General features: G+C 41.1%; 1 pseudogene; it reads left to right on the top strand.

Moving 5' to 3' along the window:
• Positions 1 to 5,426, top strand: part of LOC112406909 (10 kDa heat shock protein, mitochondrial pseudogene) — an 8,035-nt pseudogene that overhangs the window by 202 nt on the left and 2,407 nt on the right.

Here is a 5,426-nt window from a genome sequence, read left to right as displayed (position 1 = left end):
ACCGCACGCTCCTCACCCTCAGAGATCTCCCTCATTTCTCTGCTCCAGATCTTCATTCCGCTCCCTCCTCAGCCCACTCCGATCTTCGCTCTTCTCTTCAGGCTTTCCTCATTCTACCTCTGCCCTCCAGTCTGGCTCAAAAGAGGCGTCCTGAGGATGAAGGAATGGACTCCATTCATTCAGTCCCTTATTCATCCAGTCATCCAAAACAAAAAAAATAATTGAGGATTTAAAATGGCTTTAGGACACCTCTGGTGGTGCAGTGGTTAAGAGTCCGCCTGCCAATGCAGGGGACATGGGTTCCAGTCCAGGAAGATCCCACATGCCGCGGAGCAACTAAGCCCGTGCGCCACAACTACTGAGCCTGCGCTCTGGAGGCCACGAGCCATAACTACTGAGTCCGTATGCCACAGCTACTGAAGCCCGCACGCCTAGAGCCCATGCTCCGCAACAAGAGAAGGCACCGTAATGAGAAGCCCGTGCACTGCAACGAAGAGTAGCCCCCGCTTGCCGCAACTACAGAAAGCCCGTGCGCAGCGACGAAGACCCAACGCAGCCATAAATAAATTAATTTAAAAAATAAAAATAAAATGGCTTTAGAAATATAGTATTGACTGAGACAGAGCATTCCAATGGGGAACTTACTAAAACAGCCCAGAGGGATAAGCCTATTCAATAAAATAGTGCCGTTTGTTAGAGAGTGGATAGCGGTGCGCTGATCTGAAATGGGTGTTAAGAAGGCTTCCCTCAGGAAGGGATATTTGAACCAAGATCTGAATGATGGGAAGGAGCCAGACAGTTTGGGTGGCTGCAGGATCTTTTCTTCCAGATTCTCTGTGCCTCTAAACCCAAATCACACAAAACTAATCAGGGAAATATCTTTGGAGTCTATAGGAATACAATCCCACCCTCATCTCATTTGATCTTTAAAAAATTTTTTTATTTTTAATATGACATATTTCATACACACATACCAATCTAAGAAAAACATATGGTTACCACCCAGCTTAAGAAATAAAGTATTACAAGGACGTCCCTGGCAGTCCAGTAGTTAGGACCCCGTGCTTCCACTTCAGGGGCAGCAGGTTGGATCTCAGGGAACTAAGATCCCCATGCATCAGGGAGGGGTAAAAACTAAAAGTAATAAAGTAAAAAGAAACATAGTATTACAAATGTAGTTGAAGCACTCTCCTTCTCTTCCTTAATCTCTTAAACTTCCCTCTCCTACAGAGGTAACCATTATTCTAAATTTGTTAATTGTTGTTTTCCTGTATGTTTTTAAACTTTGCTATATGTGTATGTATCACTCAACAAAATATTACACTCCTTCTAAAACTTTATACCATTGCAACAATAGTTAACATTTATTGGGTGGCAGGCATTGTTCTCCGTGCCTTACTTGTATTACTTCCATAAATCCTCACAGTACCCCTGCCTGTAAGTCCTATTATGATCCCCAATTTACAGGTGAGAAAGCTGAAAGGAGATGCAACTTGCTCAGGATAACAAGTGGCAGTGCCAGGATGTGACACCAGGCGGTGGGATTCTAGCCACACACCGGGTCACCGTGCTACACAGCCTCCCATGGTACGGCGTGCTGTTTGTATTCGTTTGTAAAGTGCTTTTCTTTTTTCCTTCTATTTTTCTGGCTCAGCGTTATGATTTATCCAAGTTAATATTTATAGCTCTGGTTCAGTAATTTTAACTGTTGAGTGATATTTTGCGTGTGAAAATATGATTATTTCCATTGTCTGTTGATGGACATTAAGTTTGTTTCCTGTTTTTTACTGTATCATTCAGTGCTGCTATATTTTAAAAGTCTCCTCATTCTACCTGCTCTTGACCTTGAGAAATTCTTCATCATCAAGTCTCAAGTATGATTTCTTCCCTAAACCCAGGCAAAGCTACATTGTCTCTCTTCCAAAGCCTAATAGTATTTGGCCGTAGAGCTAGGATTGGTGTATATTTAGGTGTGTATATGGCTCTTCTGTTTCTCCCATTAGACTGAACTCCTGGAGGGCATGCACTTTTGGATTCCCTGTGCTCACTATTGTAGTAAATAGTTGTTAATATTTCTAGTTCCCACAGAAAATACGCAAGTATTGGGGGCTGAGGAGTGGGATGCAGAGTCAGAATCAGTTTGTAAGCCAAGCAGACATTTGCACTCCTGTTTCATTGGCCTTTGAAATGTCTAGTGGGGTTCTACAGAAAAAGTGTTTACAAGGAAAACAGATCCTCTTGTGGATTCCCTTTAACAGGCTCAATAATACATCAGCCTGCATCAATCATCTGTGCCTTAAGTACCTGCTTTCAGTGAAGGCCACTGCCACCCAGTCAACTAGGATAACTATATAAAATCACATATAGCAGCTACTGATATGAGCTGAAATTACCCATTGTTATATAGCATGGTCCTAACCCCCATTACCTTGGAATGTGACTTATTTGGAGATAGGGCCTTTAAAGAAGTGATTAAGTTAAAATGAGGCTGTTAGTGTGGGTTCTAATGCAATCTGACCTGTGTCCTTTTAAGAGGAAATTTGGACACACAAGAAGATACCAGGGATGAGCTCACATAGAGAAAAAGCCACGCGAGGACCAGATAGGCGGCTGTGCAAGCCAAGGAGAGAGGCCTCAGGAGAAACCAAACCTGCTGACACCTTTTTCCTGGACTTCTAGCCTCCAGAATGGTGAAAAATTAAATTTCTGTTGTTTAAGCCACCCAGTCTGCGGTACTTTGTTATGGCAGCCCTAGCAAACTAATATAGCTACTCTTAGGCAATTAGTTTTAGATACATATGGAGTGCTCTGCTGGATATTATATTTCTGTAGGGCTTTCCCCCTGTTCTCTTACAACAGAGAAGTTTGAGAAAATTACCTTTGAGTCATTATCTCTGCAGTAAACAGGTGGGGCCATTGAGTTCACCTAGATAGTCTTCCTTGGATGGGCAATAGTTCCCACATCTGTGATTAAGACATATAGTCACCTCCTTTTGTGTTTGGGAGTTTAAGAGGAAATGTGCCAGACACCTGAAGGGATCCCAACACCTCCAAGGAGAGAAAGTGACACGGGGTCTGTGTGCATGGGGTGATGGACCCTGAAACCAGCCCTACTAACCTGCTGCTCCTGAGGCAACTGGTTCCCCTGAGGAGCCAGAGCAAGAGTTCCTCAGAGATTCAGTGTCCCCCACAAAAATCAGCACAAGGATCCATGCCCTGAGGAACATCACAAGGTCCAGTACTGTAGTGGATGCTGCAGGCTTAGTCTTTCAACAGTGATCTGTGGGGCTGTGAAAACCACAGTCACATGTGGAACACCCAGAACTAGTTCACAAACTCCCTGGATTTGTTTGCTGGGCATCTGGGACAATTGGAAAGAAACCCTTAATAAGGCAGCTGCATACTCTAGAATTTCATACGAAAGATAAAAGCAACATGAACATAATTGTTATTAGAGTTTGCGGTAGTTCATTCTAATTTAACTAGGAAATACCATTTTGTTTAATATGGGTTTAAAGTATTTAAAGAAAAAATGTTAATGAAGCCTTTTTTTAAAAAAATTAATTAATTAATTTATTTTTGGCAGTGTTGGGTCTTCGTTTCTGTGCAAGGGCTTTCTCTAGTTGCGGCAAGCAGGGGCCACTCTTCATCGTGGTGCGTGGGCCTCTCACTATCGCGGCCTCTCTTGTTGGGAGCACAGGCTCCAGACGCACAGGCTCAGTAGTTGTGGCTCATGGGCCTAGTTGCTAAGTGGCATGTGGGATCTTCCCAGACCAGGGCTCGAACCTGTGTCCCCTGCACTGGCAGGCAGATTCTCAACCACTGTGCAATCAGGGAAGCCCTAATGAAGCCCTTTTAAGAGGCAGTTTGGCAGTATCTATCAAAATGGAAAAGTGCATACCCAGCAATTTACTTTTAGGACATACTTACACATGGACACAAATATGCATGTGCAAGGATCTTCATACAGCGCTCCTAGTAATAGTGAAAATGTGAGAAGAAGAATTACAATCCTGCAGCCTGTGGAACAAAAACCACATTCACAGAAAGATAGACAAGATGAAAAGGCACAGGGCTATGTACCAGATGAAGGAACAAGATAAAACCCCAGAAAAACAACTAAATGAAGTGGAGATAGCAACCTTCCAGAAAAATAATTCAGAATAATGAAAGTGAAGATGATCCATGACCTCGGTAATGATCAAGGGATCAAGGGATCAATCCAAGAAGAAGATATAACAATTATAAATATATATGCACCCAACATGGGAGCACCTCAATACATAAGGTAACTGCTAACAGCTATAAAAGAGCAAATCAACAATAATAGTGGGGGACTTAAACACCTCACTTACACCAATGGAGAGATCATTCAAACAGTAAATCAATAAGGAAACACAACCTTTAAATGACACAATAGACCAGATAGATTTAATTGATATTTATAGGACATTCCATCCAAAAACAGCAGATTACAGTTTTTTCTCAAGTGTGCATGGAACATTCTCCAGGTTAGATCACATCTTGGGTTACAAATCAAACCTCAGTAAATTTAAGAAAATTGAAATCGTATCAAGCATCTTTTTTGACCACAATGCTATGAGGTTAGAAATTAATTACAGAGAACAAAACATAAAAAGCACACACACATGCAGGTAAACAATACGTTACTAAATGACCAAGAGATCACTGAAGAAATCAAAGAGGAAAGCAAAACATACCTAGAGACAAATGACAATGAAAACAAGACGATCCAAAATCTATGGGATGCAGCAAAAGCAGTTCTAAGAGGGAAGTTTATAGCTATACAAGCCTACCTCAAGAAACAAGAATAATCTCAAATAAACAGCCTAACCTTACCCCTAAAGGAACTAGAGAAAGAAGAACAAACAAAACCCAAAGTTAGCAGAAGGAAAGAAATCATAAAGATCAGAGCAGAAATAAATGAAATAGAAACAAGAAAACAATAGCAAGGATCAATAAAACTAAAAGCTTGTTTTTTGAGAAGGTAAACAAAATTGATAAACCATTAGCCAGATTCATCAAGAAAAACAGGGAGAGAACTCAAATCAATAAAATTAGAAATGAAAATGGAAAAGTTACAACAGACACTGCAGAAATACAAAGCATCCTAAGAGAATACTACAAGCAACTCAATGCCAATCCAAAGAACAAAAGTCCAGGACCAGATGGTTTCACAGGTGAATTCTATCAAACATTTAAAAAAGAGCTAACACCCATCTTTCTTAAACTCTTCCAAAAAATTGCAGGGGAAGGAACACTCCCAAACTCATTCTATGAGGCCATCATTACCCTGATAACAAAACCGGACAAAGATACTACAAAAAAGGAAAATTACAGACCAATATCACTGATGAATATAGATGTAAATATCCTCAACAAAATACTAGAAAACAGAATCCAAC

Source organism: Neophocaena asiaeorientalis, unplaced genomic scaffold (assembly GCF_003031525.2).
Source record: "Neophocaena asiaeorientalis asiaeorientalis breed wild unplaced genomic scaffold, Neophocaena_asiaeorientalis_V1.1 scaffold85, whole genome shotgun sequence".
Lineage (NCBI taxonomy): Eukaryota > Metazoa > Chordata > Mammalia > Artiodactyla > Phocoenidae > Neophocaena > Neophocaena asiaeorientalis.
This window is presented reverse-complemented; position numbering and strand designations above follow the sequence as displayed.